Source organism: Carcharodon carcharias, chromosome 11 (assembly GCF_017639515.1).
Source record: "Carcharodon carcharias isolate sCarCar2 chromosome 11, sCarCar2.pri, whole genome shotgun sequence".
NCBI classification, from domain to species: domain Eukaryota; kingdom Metazoa; phylum Chordata; class Chondrichthyes; order Lamniformes; family Lamnidae; genus Carcharodon; species Carcharodon carcharias.
The window spans coordinates 158,978,397-159,000,006 of NC_054477.1; the positions used below are offsets into that span (position 1 = coordinate 158,978,397).

Sequence of the window (21,610 nt, forward strand, 5' to 3'; positions counted from 1 at the left end):
TGTCCGAATTAACCCCTTGCTGCCCAGCCCTGTACTACTGGTTGCAGTTTATCTTTTTCAAATTTAAAGTTCCAATCATGAGGTCAAAACATGGCCGTGGATTTGAAATTATCTTCCATAAATTTTCCATTTGCAGCAAAGATGTAATGAAGCGGAAGTGTGCTCTTTATTAGAAATGACGCAGGACCTTAAGGACTCCATGGTCTCTGAGCATTTTTCAGTTCGCAGACCATGAGGGTACAACGTCTGAGTTCACAAGGAGGCATCTTAATGTTTGGCAGACAACTGGTGGAACATTGTCATCCTCAGGTGGTCCACATCCATAGTAAGGTGAGGATAAGTGCAGGCAACCATCCCTGACGGAGAGTACTGAGTGTCAAAGGGATTGAGAAGAAGGTGATACAGAGGACTGACTGATCTCTAAATGGATTGAGACCTGCGGAACACCTTCAGCTGCCTTGGCCAAGTGTCAACTTTCAGTTTCACATCGAGGTCACACAGAAATCGCTGTCCCATTGCTGGAGACTGATCTCCTTGAGGAGTGTTGTCCCATTGAAGGCTACCACCTAGGAGCCCACACAGGATAGTGGAACAGCGCCTGCCTCTCGAAAGCTGCCATCGCGACTGGGATACTGGAGAGATGCTTGAAGAGTCAGCATCTCCTGATGTCTGATTGCAGGACGCCTCCTCCAATCACCACCTCATCTCAGCAAGGACACATGTTCCCAAGGCTTCACCATCTTTCAAAGGATCAGGGCATCGTGAGCCTGTTGTGGAGCTACTCACTCTCATATTGAAGTGCATAGTTGAAAAGAGAGGAACAGCAAAGCTGCTGTTCATGTTGGCCCATGATGGAGGGCACTTGTCCAGGAGGACACTGACTGCAACTAGTCAACCTCCTCCTGGAATCTGGTGGTGCTGAGGCACTCACGTGTATGTCTGCCTTGTCTGGCCAATGCTGTGGCCTCTTCATCTGCACCCTTGGCTTCCTTGACCTCATCACCCTCCACTCCTTCAAGGCCCTCCTTATTGGAGGAGACATGTAGCTCCACCATGTCGGCATCTGGCAAGTTCCTATCCTCCCAGCCTTTGCAGCACAAGATTATGCAGCACGCAGTAAGCCACGATGATCCATGAGATCCCCTGGGGAATGTACTGGAGTGCTCCTCCAGATCTGTCCAGGCATCAGAATCGCATCTTTAGGATCCCTATGGTGTGCTCCACCAATGTCCAGATAGCAGCATGAGCCTCGTTGTACCTTGTCTCTGCACGAGTCTGTGGCTGCCGAACGGGCGTCATCAGCCATATCCTTTGCAGGTAGCCCTTTATCACTGAGAAGCCAGCCCTGGATCTTGTGTAGTCCCTTGAAGATGTCCAAGATCTGCAATATACTCAAGATGTATGTGCCGAGGATGCCTCCTGGGTACCTGGCACAAACTTGCAGGGTTTGTTATGGTTGCACACCAACTGTACATTGAGCGAGTGGAAGCCTTTCCTGTTCATGTATTGGAGTGCTTATTGCCAGGGAGCTTAGATAACCACGAGTGCAGGCGAAGACTCCCTGCATCTGTGGAAACCTGGAAATCTCTGCAAAGCCCAATGTTCTGGCGTCCTGGCTTGCTTGATTTGATCTCTGTCGAAGTTGCTGTAATTGTGGGCCTTGGTTAAAAGGGCGTCTGTGACCTCATGTATGCATTTGTGCATGGACACTTAAGAGATCCTGCAGAGGTCTGCAATCAAGCCCTGGAAGGAGCCACTGGCACTGAAGTTGAGTGCGGCTGTCACTTTCAGAGCTACTGGCAATGGATGTCCTCCCAGTCCCCGTGGCGCCAATTCCTGGAAAATGTGGCAAAGGTGAGTCACCAGAGGCCTGGACATGCAGAGGCATCAGCGACACTGGTTCTCGCTCACCTGCAGATAAGACATGCGACATCTGTGCACGCGGGGTCTAGTGAGGTGCCTACACACAGCGTTTCTGTTTGCCTCGTCCTCTGTCTGCTGCCCCTTGGTCTTGAGGGTTTTGCTCCTCCCCTTGATGAGCCAGCCTCCTCTGTCGCACTCTTCTCCTTCTTCTCCCATGCTTGTATACAGGCAGCAATGAATCCAAGCTTCAACTTCCTGGTGGCCTCCTCTCTGCAGTATCAACGAGAAACAGACAAGAGTCAAGATTAATCTGCAAAAGTCCTCTTTCTGTCAATGACTCATCAGCGAATGTGGGCTCATGGGCTTTGTTCCCATGCTGGCAAGTACTCGCCTCTGAAAGGATGGGCAATGCGGGGTGTGTATCAAGGTCGTATTCCGCCCCTACTTCACATGAGCAACTGCTGTGAGATTGCTTTGGCCAGGTGCCAGGTAGTGCCGTTTTCAGCCCAGGCGCTGGCATCCTCATTCACAGCACTGTAATACTAGAGTCTTTGGAATACACATGAGTGTCAATGTTTAGTCAGGCTGTGAGATATTTTTCGGGGAGACTTGAGGCTTCTGCTCTGTGGACCGTCCAGTGTCACCACTGAAAGATACTCCTGAAACTTAACTAGTCGCCCAGCTGTTCTGAAATTCTTTAACAAGCTGGGAATTTCCACACTGTGAGCAAGGGGTTAAACCAAGGAGATTTTTTGCAAGGTTAGTCTCACATGGATGCACATCATTGCTTCATTTTGGTGATTCCCTGCAATGTCATTGAGAGACTACTAACATGTCTCAGGTGTGCCTCTCTGCTCATGTGGGAATGCACAATTCAGTTGGCTTCCCCTTTAATCTCACCACCACCACCCCCCCTACCCCCACCCCAGTGTATTCAGTTGGCTAACAAGCCGCCCACATAGCCCTCACCAGCAGAGTCTGTTCTCATTTACATTTTGTACTGCGCAGTCCTGCAGGTTTGAATATGGCGGTGCTGACCTCTCACTGCCAGATCAGCTTGGACCCTCTCTGTATGAGTATGGGACCCCCGTCATCTTCACCGAGGAAGCTAACATCAATCCTCCCCCTGTATTCTTTGATCCCATTGTGTTTGTGGTGGATATCCATTTGTTAGCCGATGGACGCTCTGAGGTGGAGGTACCTGTGCCCCATGTGCACCTCAGCCTTCCTCATCTTGAGGCCACTTGCACAGTTCAACATGCATCTCCACACACACCCTGGGATACCCACTTCCCCACTACCTCCTTAGCCCTGCAGCCTCGTCCCTTGCCTAAAGCTACTTCCCTCCCTTTCCCAAGCAAGCTCCAGTCTTGCAGCCGTTGAGAAGCCACCACCGCTTTACTGCTGGTCTGGTAGGTAGGGACTTGCCCATGAGTCTCCCCAAAAGTGATGTAGTGCTGCCTGCGAAGCCTGGCGCTAAGACTGTGAGTACTGCCTGAAGCAAGGTAGGCAAATGAACTTCGAAGTCACGAGTGGAGTGCAGGTCACCAGGTGCGTGTCGGTTATGTACCATTGTGAAACACGCTGGCGTGATTGCATGTCGGTATGTCCTCATGATCTAGCAATGGGGGGGGATGACTCTGGTGAGCAGATGCTACTGCATTGACATTAGGTTCCCAACATGCAACGGCGGGAAACAGGGCCCGCCATTGACAGGTGGAGCGGATGATCACAAACTGGACTATGACGACACAAAAGCGATTTTTGCGATCTCCCACTATTTTCTGCTCCTGTCCAACATGACCCCCGCTGCGAGGGGGACCGCAAAATCCCAACCATTGTTTAAGTAGTGATGATCATGATTTTGATAGTTGTTGGGGGAAACTTGTCTGACTTCTTTGATGATTTGACAAGAAGGAGTTAATTCCTTCACTCAGTAACTCGCGAGTATCTTAATTAGAATTGATATAGAAACTCAAATTAAGTCTGAACTGGATGATGTAATAAAGCTTGGTGAGCTAGTTAGACATCATTCACTCCCAGATACAAACTGGGTGTTAGATCCCAGATGGTTGCTTAGTGAAGAATCACGATTAGCCTGGTTATGATTACAGGTTAGCCTGGTACTTCAACAGATAAGTTCGTCAGGATTCCAAGCCTAGAGTCCTTTCCTTTCTGGAAGTTTCAGATTTGGCCTGAAAGCGGTGGAACTATTTAGCCCACCTCTCACCAGGCAAACGTCATTGGGGAGGAATTGTTGGGGGGAGGAGTCGAGCCTGATGGGGACTCCCTGCTCCAGGTGTACCCATGAGCTGGGCTCAGTCAGGAGCTAGTGTATGTGTAAAGATCAATATTCCAACTGAGTTCAAAAGTACCGTCTTTAAGGGAAAACATGGATCCCACCAATGGCATCCAGGTCAAGGAATTGGTCTGGGCTGCTTCATAGGAATTGTGTTTTTTTTTAAACCTCATTACATGATGGGAGATTGTTTGTCCAAGACTTCTCCAGAACCAGCAATGTAACAGATGAAGACCAGACTCTTCAGCCACATGCTGCAGGCAAAGGCTGGAGGTTGTGCCCACCAACTTACCATCTAGAAGCACATAGACAGCAGACTTACCACCTTCAAGTCCTTCCTGACTTGTACACACATTGCTGCCCTTTCGTCTCTGGGTCAAAATCCTGGAATTTCCTACTTTAACAGCTCTTCACATTGGCTGGAGCAGTTCATAGTAACGGCTCACAACCACCTCAAAGGCAACAAGGGATTGGGCAATAAATGCCAGCCTTGTCAGTGAAGCTCACATCCTGTGGATGAATTAATAATTATTTATTTTGTTCAAAAACAATATGTCCTCAGCCCTGCAAGCTTCAGCTGGTTAAGTACTGGAGGGTGCTGGTGTACACAATCCCCACAACATCACCAGGATTGACACCAGAGAAATTTTGGCCCCTGTTAGTTAAATAAATGAAATTGCCCCCTCAGTGGAAAAAGCAGAGCGGCAGGTTGTTTTTTTTTGTGGGGGAGGGGGTGGGGGCAGCAGATCCTCTGCTTTCCTTATAATTAAGAAAAATCTGCACTTTATGCATAGGTTAAATACAAGAGATAAGCAACACGTATGAAGACCTCATACCATTAAGTGGCATTATATATTTGTTAACTCAAATACCACATCGGCTAACTGCTTAGAAATGTTTACGGATACATTCCGGAACTGAAGCAAATTAGTAGGATCAGTCCACATTCCATCTGGGTGAGTCTTCGGTTTTTCAAGCTGTGGATCTTAATAGTCTGCTGCAACTTTCTCAAAGCAGCAGCTTGCTTCCCCCATCAGTCTCTGCATCTTTGCATTTTCAGGTCACACATGCAACCTTAATTCTAGGCCTTTTTCGAAAGGCATCCAAGGATGTTAAAGGATGGGTAACACTTCCCGAAGAGCAGGAGCAGGAATGAATCTGAATTTGTGACCTGCATAGTTATTTTGTTTTACCCTGGGTGGCAAGCATAGCAAATATCACTGGGGATTTCACACTTGGTAGTGTGCCAAGCTACTTCTGTGCAGTGCTTCAGCAACATTGCAAGCTCTGTGACTTCCATTACAAGGAGGAGGGTAAGCATCTTTTTGCAACACTTTGGGAATTATTAAATTTTTTAAAAGTTGCGTGAATGTTAATAAATTGATCCCCTCAGATAGCTAGCATAGTAAATGCTCCTAGTGATTGACCGTTTTCTCAGGCAAAGCTTACCTACATTCACAGATCTGTTCAGTACGTGCTATGTTGCATTTCAAGGTTACTGAGAAATCCAAAGCGATGTCATTTTCGACACATACCTTTACAGCCTTTACTTCTTGTTCCAATACGTGTGCATAGTATGATATAATTGCAGACAAATATTTCGCCTTATCAGTCGAAGCTAATCACAGTTGTATTTTAAAGTAATGAAAACCAATGTCAGCCTGGAAAGATGTCTGAGAGGTCATCTCCTCTAGGTATATAAGGCAGTTACAGAAATGGTAAATCCAGAATATTACAGAAATGTTAATTGCGAGGAAAGGACAAGTGTCACTGGTTCACACTATTAAAGGTAAATTTGAAACTCTTAACAAGAAATGATTCTTCAGTCAAACAGTGACTGATAACATGGTTTCCAGATAGAGTACTGCAGATAAAAATCATGGTATCATTTAAGAAACAATTGGATCCTGCAATTAGGTAGGTTTCTACCTGAAGAGATTAATTAAAGATGAGCTGAATATTGCATGATTTTCTTATAGATGTTTCTGCTGATTAAGATGTGCTGGGCATTGGAATTGTATAGTTCATATTTGTGTTTTTTTTTATTTGACATCCCCAGTTGCCCTTGAGAACTGCATAGCTTGCTAGGCCATTTCAGAGTCAACCGCATTGCTGTGGGTCTGGAGTCTCATGCAGGCCAGACCAGGTAAGGATGACAGATTTTCTTCTCTAAAGGTCATTAGTGAACAAGATAGGTTTTTTACCACAATTGACAATGGTTACACGGTCATTTAAATTTCGTCATCTGCCATGCTGGGATTCAAACTCGGGTCCCCGGAGAATTACCCTGGATCTCTGGAGTACTTGTCCAGTGAAAGTACCACTAAGCCATTGCCTTTCCCCCCATGTGTACGTGCTGTTGCTAGCTGGGTAAATTATTACGAGATCATCAGAGTAGAGGATTTCAGGAATAGGAGTGAGATTTGTATTTTCTATCTGCACATTTTAGCAATTTTTTTTGAATAGTGAAATAGCAGAATCTTCAACTTTTGGGGGTGCTGTCCTAGCTTATAACATTTGGATATTTTGCTAATAAAGACAGAAAATGCTGGAAACACACCACAGGCCAGGCAGCATTTGTGGAGAGAAATAGAGTTAACGTTTCAGGTTGGTGATGATCCTTTGTCAGAACCTAGCATCTGCATCTCCACCACCTGCAGTTTCGTTTTTTGTATTTTGCTGATGTTTTGCACAGGTTAAAATAAGAGATTTGATAATTCAGAAACATATAGAGAAAGGCAACTGGGCAATTTACAGTACAATGGCTATATTGTTTAGCAAGATGTCATATATATCCATGTAATTACATAGATTACTTAGAATATATAGCGCTGAAACAGGCTATTCAGTCCAACCAGTCCATACTAATGTTTATTACTGGGGGGAGGTAATGGTATTGTTGCTAGAGTAGTAATCCAGAGACTCAGGGTAATGCTCTGAGGACCTGGACCTGGGCTCAAATCCTGCCACAGCAGATGGTGGAACTTGAGTTCAATAAAAAAAAAATCTGGAATTAAAAATCTAATGATGACTATGGAATGATTGTTGTAAAAACTCATCTGGTTCACTAATGCCAGGAAATCTACCATCCTTACCTGGTCTAGCCAAATGTGACTACAGATCCACAGCAATAAAGTTGACTCTTAACTGCCCTCAGAAATGGCCTTGCAGGCCACTCAGTTCAAGGGCAATTAGGGATGGCCAACAAATGCTGGCCCTGCCAGCAATACCCATGAAAGACTCTGTGTGTACTCTATCAAAACCTGTCATAATTTTAAAGACCTCAGTTAAGTCACCCACTCAAGAGAACACAGTTAGTGCATTCCAATCTGACAATCCATTAAGGGAGTGCATGATATAGAATATGTAGTTTGAATCAAAGAAGAATTGAGCTGATGAATATAAGGCAATAACTATGTGTGATTGCCAGTGTTAGAACAACACCAGTCAGAAAACATTGGCTTGTAGCTTTGAAGGATAGCATTTCAAGGTGATTTTACACTGCAGTCTGTTGCTTCAAGAACATGCTGTAGAAAACAAGCCATTGGTTATTGTCCTGTCCCCATTCTCAACCTATTCGTAGTCATTAAGTCATATTCATCAGCTCAATTATCCTTTGGTTAGAAGTACAGGTTGTATATCATTGCCTGACATAATGGATTGTCAGATTGGATTTTTTCACTGCAGTCTGGGTTCCAGTCAAGCAGAACCCTGTTTACATTGCCTGGTTCCTGCCTGGCTGGAACAGTGACAGCCCAGCCTAGGTTTACAATGCAGAGCTCTCTCTCCATTTAGAAGTACAAGGCTTGGAATCTTGTAAAAAGATTTTGGTGCAACTGCACCAGAGTGTCCTGTTTAAAGGAGAAAACTCACTTATTATGATTTGCATTAAAACATCACTAACTTTTGCTGAAATAATGACATTGTCAAAACAAAACAACAGGAATAATTAACGTGATTCAGAAGCAATTTACACATTAATCATTTCTGGCAGCATCGGCGGAGAAGAACTGAGTCATGAGGACTCGAAACGTCAACTCTTTTCTTCTCCGCCGATGCTGCCAGACCTGCTGAGTTTTTCCAGGTATTTGTTTTTGTTTTGGCTTTCCAGCATCTGTAGTTTTTTTGTTTTAATCATTTCTATTTGCTTTAATAATCATATGAATATCCAATTAAGTAAAAATTACTTAAACGTTTTGCTGTAATACATTCACAGTGGGTAAAATAAAGTCATGTTAATTTCCAGATAATTCTCTTCCAAGAATAGTAGATACAAACTTGAAGGCTTATAACTTAAATCAGAATAAAAAGTGGGAGAGAGGGAAAATATGGGCTGATTTCTTACGCAGAGAGAGGACAAGAGAGTCTCAGCCACAGAAATGGCAGAGGAGGATTTCTGGGAAGGGCTGGAGATATTGGATTTCAGCAACAGAGAGGGCAGCAGAAGGGGAATTCAGAAACACCCCCTACTCCCTGATTGGAGAAAGACAACAAGCATCTCAGATACAGGGGGAAGACAGGGGATTAGTATCAAACATAAAAAGAACAGGACCTACAGGAGATGTTCAGAATACAAGAGGATCTCAAAAACCAGAGGTGGGTAATCAATGGATATAGTTGGAAAGGGATCTTGGAGAACAAGGCCGCAGGGGAGTTCAGAAACGTGGAGGAGAATTTCCTCCCTGTCAGGCGGGCTAGTTGGGAGCGAGCGCGGGAGGGCGCAGAGCCGATCACCGCCTGCGATCGGCTGCGTGCCACCATTTTATGTGGGCGGGCCAAGTAAGGCCCACCCAGCGTGGCGCGCGCCCGGTAGTGCTCAGCGTTACCTGTGTAGGTGGGGGGAGGAGGCAGAGTCGGGGCCTGTGCTGAAGAGTGCAGGAATCTGCCTGAGGCACGGAGCTGCCTCAGGGAGATTAAGTTCAACTTCAAACCTCCAAATAAAAAAAGCTAAAAAATCACTTACACATGTCTCCAGCTGTCACATGAGCTGGGACATGTTTATCAAATGTTTAATAAATATTTACTAATTCAATAAACCCCTCATGAAACCTTATCCTGCCCGTGGATGAGGTTTCATGAAAAATGCGAAAGCCGCCTGGGTTCTTCGCCTGCCCCCCACGCCAGCCTTAAGGTTGGATGGGCAGCCCCGTCAAATTGCTTAATTAGTTTATTACTGGCCTTAACAGGCCCTTGACAGTTCGGCAGGCGCGCAGCCGACTCCGGTACATGCCCACCGAATGAAAGATTGGAACGACGCATGGTGACGTTGGGATGCACGCCTGACATCATCGTGCGTCATTTTATGCGTTGGTGTGCGGGGGGGTGGCGGGCCTTGCACACCGAACAAAAGATTCTGCCCATGGAGAAAGCAAAGGTGAAGACTGATGTGGAGGGTGTTGAGAGACATCTAGAAAATTGTAAGATGGCCGCCTCTGCTATGTCCAAAGATTCCATTTTGGGCCCTTTCTTTTCCATATCCATTTGTTATCTCTCTAGTGACATTATCCACAAACGTTGGGTCAGTTTTTGTTTGTATAAACTGATGATAGTCAGCCTTAGCGCCACAACACCAATCTTGACACCACAACTGTTGCTGCATTGTCTAATTATCTGCCCGATATCCAATCCGTGCAGGGGGTCAGAGCTACTTCCAGCCTAATTTTGGCAAGTCCAAAACTGACCTGTTCAGTTCTGCAGCTAATCTGTTTCCCAGTATTCAGCACAACTGAGATCTATCCTTATGTGCAAAATAGCCTTCTGAAGCTAGTAACAACCAGCAGTGTATGTTAAATGATACTGCTGATGTTGAGCTAAACCAGCTATTTCAAATAAGGCAGCTAAAAGAAATCGTTAAAATCTTTCAAACAAAGAAGATAAAGCAATTTTTTTTTAAGAGGTGGAAAGGAAAGGTAAAAATGTATGCATTCAGCGACAGTGGAAATTCAACACATGCTGAGCAGCTCCATGTGGCTTCTGATAGACAATTCCATAATACCAAATGAAGTTGCAAACTTAAATATTCTTTGTATTACTTTACCACACCTAAGGTCACAATAAAGCTTCATAAATTATAAAGTAGCAAAATAAAGTTTGCTAGCAGTATCTTGTGGCAAAACTGCAGTGTATACGGCTTTATATTTTTGCCACGCTAGAAAAATCTGGTTGCTTGGTACACCAGCACTTCCAAGTTCTCTCCAAGTTACCCAACCATCCTGACTTGGAAATATAATGCCCTTTCCTTCACTGTCAATGGGTCAAAATCCTTGAGCTCCCTCCCTAACAGCACTGTGGATGTAACTACACCATATGGACTGCAGCGGTTCAAGAGGGTAGCTCACCACCACCTTCCCAAGGGCAATTTGGGATGGGCAGCAAATGCTGGGCTTACCAACAACGCCCCTGTCCCATGACCAGATAAAAATAAAATGTCGTGAATCAATAAAAAAAGGCAACAAGGTTAGGCTTAGATCATTTTTTGAAAGGTGGTAAGGTTGGGGGAGGGGGCGGGGTGGTGCATGGTGGCACACTCAATGTGTCATATTTGTACGGATGCTTTGGATAATTTAGCTGGGAACTTCCTGCATTACTTAGCCCATTTTACCCATACACTGTCATCAGGTTTGAGGAATTTCCAAGCCCATGGCCAGAGTTTCCCAGCTCCCCATGCCAGTGGGTTCTGCCGATGTGAATGGAGATTTCAATGGCCTGCTGGCCCTGCTGCGGTTGGGGGGAGGCATGGGGGCAGGGGAGGGGAGGGGGGTAGGATGGTTTTCAATGACTAAAGTGAATTAAAACCCCCTTTCCTTCCCAGTTGCTTTATTATTATTATTTTTAAACTACTATTCTATTTGTTTCTTTATAAGTTGCGTTATGATCTTGGTAGAGACCAGTAACTTTTTTTTAAAGTAAAAGAAATTTGAAATCCCAGTTATTTACTTAAAGAATGAAGCCACAAAATTCCACGGTGTAAAACAGAAGAATTTTTACTACACAAGAGTCAACAAGGCAAACACTAAATACTATTTATCCTATACTCCAACATCCAGTAGTAACACAAGCTAAACAAGAATTAACAGGTAAACTGAGAGTGAATATAAACTATAAATTGCACTTTAAATGGCAGGTGCATCTTAGACAGATCTTATGAATTGGCTTAGCAGTCCACTCAGATTTTAGTGATCACACTCAGCCACAATGTCCTTCAAATTCTGTCTTCCTTAGGAGGAATTTCTGCTGCGATCTTTCTAGGAACTAGTCTGACCCCCAGCCAACAGCAGCACACAACCAACCCGAGTTCCACGGGCACAGTCTTCACCATAAATGGCACACATCTGCAGAGCCTGCTCAACTCAGTCTGGATGGCATAGGTCCACTACTGTTATCTTCAAGTAACAGGAACACCCGTAGCAACTTATTCGCTTTGCTTAGTTTCAGCTTCTGGATCTAGCCTATTATATTTGAGTCTTGTCCAGCTTGCCTGTTCTACCCAGTAGACTCAACAACTGCAACTGCTCAGCTTGGACTTACCTTTGTCCTTTTATATCTTTCACCAAGGTTTAGTTTTGATTTCCCAACCTCAGCTTGTTTTTTGGTTTCCTTAATGGGAACTGGAATTTCAGTTTTCATTTCTAGGTTTCCTTTTCTGCTTCCCTTTCAGTTTCATTTTTAGTTCAGTTTGTTTTGAGGTAGTGTCTGCCTCAAAAACATAAAATTAAATTTTAAAAGATACATTCCTTCAAATTTATAATTTTCTTTCAAGCAATGCTCAATTGCTTCAACTTCTAAATAGATAGATTCAACTTCTGAATTCCTTTTTTCACCAACCGGATTTAGAAGTAATTAGTGTTGATCTCTCTTGGCTGCAGTAATAGAAATATCAGCTCTGGATAATAGAGTCAATAGCTGATGGAATAAGTTACCAGGCTGCACAAGAAATACTGATGCTTCTGATTCTACTTTCTATAAGTTAGTCACGTAGCGAACAAAGGCCGAGAAAAGTGTGGCTTTTTTGATGTCATTCAAAACAATGAAGGGGATTTTCAACTCACTCCCCTGCCAGATGTCCAACTGCAATGAAAACCAAGTTGCTTCTGTAATTGTTTCTTTGTACAGTGGTAGGACACCTTACCGTGCCACAACCACATGCGATGGAACAATTTGCACTCGCAGTTCCAGACATGCATCAGATTGGCTCTGTACGTGACAGTCCTGTGTCTGAGCAAAAGATTGTGGGCTTGAGCCCCACACCAGGCACTGAGGGGCCCATTCCATGCCGAAACGACACTGCCCACCATATGCAAATAGAAGGGCCAATAATACCTTCCAAGGCCCACACCTCCCCCCACCTTATAAAACTGGGAACATCAGAACAGCAGTACGTCATTTAGCCCCTCCAGACTGTTCCACCATTCAATGAGACCTAACTCCTTTAATACCTTTAGTTAACGAAATCAATCTCAGATTTAAAATGAATAATTGATTGAGCATCAATTGCTGTTTGAGGAACATAGGTCCAAACTTCTACTGCCCTTTGATGAAGAAATGTTTCCTAATTTTAGTCATGAAAGATCTGGCTCTAATTTTTAGATTATGTCCCCTAGTGCTCAACTCCCCAAACAGCAGAAATAGTTTCTCTCCAGCTACCATATATCCATTACCCTTAATATCATGAAAATTTCAATCAAATCACCAGGGAACACATCCCTAGTTTGTGCAATCTTACCTCATAATTTAGCTCTTGCAAACCAGGTATCATTCTAGTAAATCTACACTGCACTCATTCCAAGGCCAATACATCCTGCCCAGAACGCAGCTGGTATCAAGTGTGATCTGTATGTCGCCTAACAGCTGGTGTTAAAGAGACCACTGAGGCCTGCACACAAAAAAAAAAAATTTTAAAAAAGTAGTTCTTGCTGATGTAAAGCCGGAAGAAACCTCACTAAATTGCTGACGAATATGGTCGACCCCCAACTGTCCCCCTCACTGCTCCTTCCCCCACAGGTTGCCCTCCTCCCTCCCAATAGCTACTTGGATGCTGCTGGCAGGGGCACAGTGACCTGAAATTGCAGACAACCTGCCTGCGGGTGCCCAGTTGGTGTCTGTAGCTCGCTAGTCGTGTGTGTGAGGCCCAAGGCCCAAAATGGGATGTACCTCGACCTGCACACTCCCTGCACCCAGATTACGCCAGTAACGCCTGAAGTGTATTTATTTAATTTGTTGTACTGCCCTGAAGTTTTTTTCTTTGACTGCTAACAAGTGTACTCAATGAAATTACACATTTTAAATGTAAATGCTGCATCCGTTTTTTAAAAACAATGGGAGAATTTTAAAGTAGGATTTAGCCCCTTTTTCAACAAAAAGAAAAATATAATTTAAAAAATTTTCTGACAGATGAATCACTTCACAACAATATAACTGCTGTGTTACAACAACAATGGCTCTATACATAAAGGAAGAGGCAGGAGAGTGGGGCTAATTGGATAGCTCTTTCAAAGGGCCGGCACAGGCATGATGGGATGAGTGGCCTCCTTCTGTGCTCAATGATCCTGCAATATGCATTTACCTGAAACACCAACAAAGACTTTGATCAGGACACTAACAGGAACATTTGTTGTCACAGCATAGCTACTGGTAAAGCAAACAGCCAGCAGATTAAAAGTATGGAAATCATGGTCCTGCCACCTGTGCATGCACACAGCCTGAGTTCCACTCACTGTGCACATTTCTGAAACACATTCCTTTTCCCTACACTTGACTTTTCAGTTAAAATCTGTATTAATCTTAAGTGAATCTGGACAGTTGCTTATTTTCCTGCCTGCATTTCAGTTATATCAAGATTACATTACACAATTCACAACATCTCACTGTTATTCTGAAATTGTCTCCTTCAGAGTTATGCAGTCACCCTCTTGGGGCATAGGTCTTACTAACATTTTGGGTTTGATCTACAGGAAAGGAGAAGGGGTTCTTGGTTAAGACGCAGCAGGACTTATTTATGCTATCAAAACTGTTTTCAGACAAACCAGTAGATGGAGTGATGTGTTTCAGAAAGGTAAACAGGGATTTCATGCTGATAAATATCTCCCCTTAGTGGAGGGGTCAATAACCAGGGGGCATAGATTTAAGGTAAGGGGCAGGAGGTTTAGAGGGGATTTGAGGAAAATTTTTTTCACCCATAGGGTAGGGGGTATCTGGAACGCGAACCCTTGTAACATTTAAGAAGTATTTAGATGAACGCTTTAAATGTCATAGCATACAAGGCTATGGGCAAAGTGCTGGAAAATGGGATTTGAGTAGATAGGGGCTTGATGACTGGCACAGACACAATGGGCCGAAGGGCCTCTTTCCACGCTGTAAAACTCCATGACTCTATCTCACACATCTGGAATGATGCTTCTGGTCAGTACATCATGTAATAGTTCTGATTGCTAGCTGTATCCCATTTCCAGCTAAAAGATTATGCCTACAAATGGGCATAGCTTGCAAATAACTGAAAGAAATAAAACAATTTAAAAATACATGTAGCATGTTGAAGAAAAGTTCTGATTTAACAAAACATATCCTTCATATAATTTTTTTTTACAACAGATTAAAATAGTCAATGGCTAGAATATCTGCCCTTTATAATGAGTGCAAGGCTGTTGAACTTTCCCTTGTTAATAAAGCAGGTAGGGGAAAAAAAACAAACTTTAATTCATCCATCAATCTGAAACTTAGTGGACTCCTGCTAAAAATATTGGCAGGTTATTGATCAGTCTTGTCACCTGCTATCTGATCAATAACTTGCTACTTGCTGAATCAATCTCCTCAGAAGTGTTTCTTATATTAGTTCTGGATCAGCAGAGGGCATGTTAATTGCAGGTTTTCCTGTTGAACAAAATGAACTCTTAATATTAGTGCATTGCACGCACTGGAGTCTGGCAAAAGATGCTGGCTCCATTTCTATATTAGGCCATTTTACCAGGGGCAAGCAAGCTTGTGAAACGCCAGCACTGGTCAGTACTTCCCTTTTCTAAACCAGTTACAGTACAAGAAAATTACAAATACAAATTAATTTCTCTGCTAATTATGATTAAGCTTCTCATATACTGATGTAGCAGAGTTTGAGCTGCTTTTCCATTACGTTTCTTAGAATGTTCCCAATTCCCTTGTGCCCACTGGAAAATTTTTCACTTCTGAGATCGAGGAAGGCATTGGTTAAAAAGAGCATTTAAGGTTGACACTTGGTTACTTCATTACTATTTGTTTCCTTGGCTGCATTAAATCTTTTTCACATGGTCACTTTAGTTTGAAAATTGTGCTTTCAAAGCAGGTTCAGTTTCTGTCGTGTTATTGTGATCTGGAAGTCAGTGGAATGAGTTAAAGGCAACAGATTGGAGGATTCAAAAACAATGGAATGGAAATTGCAGGAGTTTTAACACAAGAGGGTCTCGTCACAGGAGAGGTTGAAAGAGGTGACCCTGTGATTGAAGCATTGGGCTATGAGTGTATCTCTTGCATCTCAGGCTGCAAGATGTTCCTCATGCCAACTATCATATCCTCCAACATTCTCTTTACCAGCCTCTTCCTCATTGGATGATGAGTGCTGCCTTCCTCGCCCACCCCCGGTCCTCTCTATTAAGCAATGTTATGCAGGATGCAGCATGCCATAATTATCCTGTAGACCCTGGCTGGCCAATATAGTTGGGAGATTCCAGACCTAGAAAGGCATCCGAACTTCAAATTAAGCATCGTGATGGCCTGCTCTGTGTTGCGCCTTGTGGTGATGCTATTGCATCAGTCCTATTGTGAAGTGGTGAAATTTTGAAGGAATGCCTTTAGCCATGATAGAAAAGATTACCCGAGTCCCCGAGCAGCCATCCTGTAAGATTGATGCCAAATAGAAAGTGTGGTCATAATAGATTTCCTTAAAATGAGGGCATCATGGCAGTTCCCTGGCTAGCAGGCACATATTTGCATGAATCTCTTCTTGTGGGTGCTTACAACTTGTACATTGATACAGTGAAAGCACCTGCAGTTAACAAAGGCTCCTAGCTGGTTTGAAGGTTATGTGGCAACATCAGTTCAGCCAAGTCACAGCAAGAGATGCAGAATCATTGCTCTCTCGGTCTAACGGCTGTCATCAGTTGCGAGTGAATTACACTGGCTGGCCCTGTCAAATGTTAAATATCTGTTTTGCCCGATGCATTTGTAGGTGGCTGGCTGTAACATTTTAAGCTGTTCCTGCATAGCAGCCAGGAAAGATGCAGACATGTCAAGATCGAGGGCGGTGGTCACTGTCACTGGCTTAACACGGCTGTCCACTCCAGCAGGCTGCAGGGGTCTGCGACCGTCTGTCTTGAAAATCTAAGCCTCCTGAAGCACTGCTCCTGTGACAGGTCAAGGAAGTTTCAGTCTCTGTCTGTAGACAGTGAGGTGGGCAGGACCTTCTGTGAGCATTCATCTGCTGCCTTCTCAGTGGACCTCCTGCAGCAAACTCTTCATCAAAGCCCAGGCTTCCTGCAAGTCCTCCTCCACTCCAACAAACTGCAGCTAAAACAGCACTCATACTCAGATTCTCTATTTTTTTTGATAAAGGTTCTCCAAAATGCTAGCAAAACCCAACAATGGTTAAAGAATCACAGCTTACTATGAAAGAGCACCTGTGAATGTTGCAGCTTTATTGACATGCTAATCCTTTTACAATGGGCACACCGAGCAGCCTCATTCCAATCCCGCCAGGGCTCCCCCTTAGTAAGGTTGACAATCTCCATAAAACCCTCATAGCATTTGTTAAAACTCCATTGGGGTCCTAAATACATTTTAGGTCTTTGTGACTGCCAGGGCCATGTAGATTTTGCTGCTATACTTTGTCCCTGAGACTCCCTGCTCTCGGAATCTGCCATGTACAACAGCCATTGTTTAAAGTGATCGCAATGAGGCAGATGTTTGAGCTCAGTTTGCAGCATGTAGCACTAATTATGGTATACAGTTTCAGGGATGCGTGCACTTGAATTACCTGCTTCTGATTACCTTGTAATTACATAGAATTACAGAGAATTTTACTGCACAGAATCAGGTCATTCACCTCAACTGGTCTATGATGGTGTTTGTGCTCCACACAAGCCTCCTCCCAATTTACTTCATCTCATCCTATCAGCATATCCTTCTGTTCCATTCTCTCTCATGTTTATCTAGCTTCCCCTTAAATGCATCTGTATTATTTGTCTTAACTACTATATGTGGCAGTGAGTTCTACGTTCTCACCACTCTCCGTGTAAAAATGTTTCTCCCAACTTTCCTTTGAATTCACTAATGAACATCTTATAATTTTGGTTTCTCTGACAAGTGGACACATCTTCTTTCCACCTGCCCCGTTGAACCGCTTCATAATTTTTAAGACCTCTGTCAGGTAATCCCTCAGCCTTCTCTTTTCTAGAGAAAGGAGCCCAACCTGTTTCGCCTTTTTGGATAGGCATAACCTCTCAGTCTGGCATCATCCTTGTAAATCTACTTTGCACTTAGGCCACTGCTTCTGTGTCCATTTTTTATGGAGAGCAAACCAATGAAGTGATCCTTCAATTTTTTTTTAATTCAACAAATTTGGTCAGTAAGATGTGATTTTCAGTGCTTGTATTACTCACGCCTACAAAATGATAAAAAATGTTTACATGCAGTTTCATTTTCCCCTTCTCCTGAACACCCACTGGCAATAATCTGATTAATTTAAACCACCCCTAATCCTCCCAGTAATCTAGTATTAAATGCAATCACATTTCCTTTTGAGTGTGACCTAGATAATTATCCTTAACTGAAGTTGTTGGCCACCGTTTATTCATAGGAGACGGAGTCTACAAACAGTCATGCAGAACTGTGTATGAAAAATTATCAGTGATCCTAAAGATCCTAAAAAGTCTGATATAACATGATTAACAGCTTTACAAATAGAAATAGGTACTCTTGTGTGCTCTTTCAGGCCTCACAAGGGGGCCTGAGGCCTCCCTTGCCCTTGGATCTCTTGATCACAGCCAGCAAACGCCACTCTCCCCAGTGCAATGACCCCCTTTGCCACCCCCACCAGAAACAATAAATTATTTTTACAGGATATTTACTGTTGTTATATAGGCAAACAAAGCAGACAATTGCACACACTAAGGTTCCACAAACAGGAAATGAGATGAATGACCAGTGAATATATTTTTCTCATCTCACACATGCCTTTGTTACCTCTAGACTTAACTATTCTACTGTTCTTCTGGCCAGCGTCCCACCTTCCACCCTCCATAAACTCCAACTAATTCAAAACTTTGCTGCCTATATTCTAACTTGCACCATGTCCTATTCACCTATCACACCTCTGTTCGCCTGCCTGCATCTCTGCCTCAATTTTAAAATCCTCATCTTTGTTTCCAAATCCCTCCATGGACTTGTCCCTCCCTATCTCTGTAATTTCCACTAGCCCTACTACCCTCTCGAGGGCCCTGCTCTCCTCCAGTTCTGGCCTCGTGCATCCCCAGGTTTTATCGGTGTACGAGTAGTGGCAATGCCTTTGGCTGCCTGGGCCCTAAGCTCTGGACCTCTCTGTCTTTTAACTTCTCTCCTCCTCTGATATGCTTCATGAAAAACCTCCCTCCTTGTCCAACCTTTTGGCCAGCCATCTGATAATGTTCCAGTGAATCACCTTGGGACATGTTACCACAGTAGAGGTGCTACAGAAATGCAAGTGTTGAGGGAAAAAAGTTGACAATTTATGCTGTTATTTAGTGATGGATGAGGAGATTGCATGTATGGGTTATAGGTGATGAAGGGAAAGTGGACGAAAAAAAGGCTGTTGAGGGGAACATGCTGAATACAACACACCTTAAACATAACATTAAATTCGGTAACTTCAGATCATAACCACTGTTCCCATTTTTCAGCCACAGGTGCAGGTAATGGTTCTGCTCTTTACAGCTCGTCTACACCAATCTAATCCTTCTATCACCCCTTTTGTCATTTAATCATTCCCCTCCCTACCCCCTTCTTTCTGGCTTGGCACTTGTTTATAAACTGTTAAATCTCTAACTTCTTCCTGTTCTAAAGAAGATCATTGACCTGAAATGTGAACTCTGTTTCTTTCTCTACAGACGCTGCCTGGCCTGCTGATTATTTCCAACATTTACTCTTCTTAATCTGGTGTAACACTGGCTGCCACTGCAGTTTCCACTAGTGACACTTTCTGCTCATTGGCAGCTCTAGTGCAAATCAAAGTTCATTCATTTATTCGCACTTCCGGGGATATGTCAAATGCTTATTTGACGCAACAGCAAGTTGTCAAAAGTTTATCAGGCCAGGGGCACATCAGTAGGAGAATGGTTTATGATTGGTGATGCTGCTGGTATAAATTATTTCCACTCCAAATTCCAACAAGCAGTCATGATCAGCTTTGACCCTGATTAGGCGGATTTCCTTCTCCAAGCCATTTATTCATTTAAAGAAAGTGATGTTGCTTGGAATATATCGTATAGTCTGTCATTTCCTGGGATGAAGGGTTTGCCTTTTGAGGAAAGATTGAGCAGGTTTAGCCTATACTCATCGGAGTTTAGAAGAACGAGGGGTGACCTGACAGAAACATATAAAATCCTGAGGGGATTTAACAGGATGGACGCTGAGAGAATCTTTCCCCTTGTGGAGGAGTCTAGCACTAGGGGACACAGGTTAGAAGTAAGGGGTCTCTCATTTAAGACTGAGATGAGGAGAAATTTTTTTTCTCCCAAGAGGGTCATTAGTCTGTGGAATTCTCTTCCCCAGGCAGCAGTGGAGACTGGGCCATTGAATATATTCAAGCCCGAGTTAGATTTTTGATCAGCAAGGGAGTCAAAGGTTACTGGGGACTAGCAGGAATGTGGAGTTGAGGCCACAATCAGATCAGCCATGATCTTATTGAATGGCAGAGCAGGCTCAAGGGGTCAAATGGCCTACTCCTGCTCCTAATTCTTGTGTTTGTATTTAAGTGCAGAAAAACATTATTTAAGAGTTGGCTCTCTTAGACCTATAAAAAGATTTGAAAGCTGTTCATCTGGCATAATTACTTTATTTACACTGTCGCCAGTAGCGATAACCTCCTCCGCTGCGGCAAAAAACTACTTAAACCTGACTCCAGGGTGGAAATTTTGCCAAACACCTGACCTACCCCTAGGAATTTCCTAGGCTTGTATCCTTGAAGTTCTAGGGCGGAATCATCCCAGATTTGCACTAAGTGTAGTAGCGGGTGGAAAAAAACGTGCTTCACCCACCGGTCGCAATGGTGGCTTTTCATATCGTATCGTTCCAAACCCACCGCAATAATTATGCATTCCCAGGATACACGCCATGGTGGGCAGGCTCCGATTCCCCTGCCACGCCATCACCTCGCCACTTCATCACACCAGGCACCACACGTCCTGCCATCGACGGGCGGAGCGGACGATTGCGAACTGGTTTCATGCCTTCTCACCGTATAGTCCGCTCACGCCACCGAACACGCCCAATTCCAGCGGGCTCGGAAAAATCCCAGCCCTGGTCTATACTGCAGTAACGAGTGCAAATTTATTTTGTTTTCATGTTTTTAGAAAGCTTTGCTTTGTTCGTTTTAGAAGATATAAGTCTCCCTTCATGTCACCTCCCTAAGAGATAATGAAGCCTTTGAATTATTAAAAAATTGTCCTTTTTAACTGCAATTCTATTGGTGCAATTCAAAGACTTGGCCTTTGTTACCATAAAATAATGTAACTGACAGCTTATCTTTTATGAGCTAAGTATCGCATAGACAAGGGTCCTTGACACCTAAACTCATGAAATAGAATTGTTTCTCATCTTTAACTCTTATACTGCTGGTGTGTGTTCCTGAAATGTCTTATTGTAATTCAAAACTAACTTTAAAATACCTGTACCTATTTCTATAATTTCAGAGATGAAGCTTACCAAGCCACACACATATAAGAAATGAATATAACAATTTGTATTTATATTGCACTTCCACATATGATTCACTTCACAGCCAAATGCTAGAAGAACCGATGCCAATTCACAAAGGGAGAGATTGAGTACATGACCTTGGCTTGGTTGAAGAGATGGTCTTTTAGGAAAGAGAGGCGGAGAGACATAGTGGTTTAGAAAGGAAGTTCCAGAGAACAGAGTCAATGCAGCATAAATAACTACTTCAAAATGAAAGGGGGAGTGGGGGAGTCAAAAGCTGGGTGCCATAGCTTTAAGATAGTCACAATAAATTCAGTAAGGGATTCAGGAGAAACCTCTCCATTCTCAACACTTGGAGTACAGAAGTCATTAACACATGGAGCAGTTGAGGCAAATAGCATAGATGCATTTTAGGGGGAAGCTAGATAGAAAGTACAGCCGCGCCAGTGCTTCCATCCCAGGACTACTGCAAAGAAGACGTGGCCCTCAGAAGGCAAGAATACTGCAGCCTTTGAGCACCTTTTGGATGCCGTG

At 43.6% G+C, this 21,610-nt stretch overlaps 1 long non-coding RNA gene across 2 annotated transcripts in view; it reads right to left on the reverse strand.

Moving 5' to 3' along the window:
- Positions 1–966: 966 nt before the first annotated feature.
- Positions 967–21,610, reverse strand: part of LOC121284338 — a 73,276-nt gene continuing 52,632 nt past the window's right edge. For both annotated transcript variants that reach the window (XR_005944463.1, XR_005944464.1), the window contains one exon: positions 967–2,133. This is a non-coding gene — a long non-coding RNA (uncharacterized LOC121284338). The remainder of the gene's footprint in view (positions 2,134–21,610) is intronic.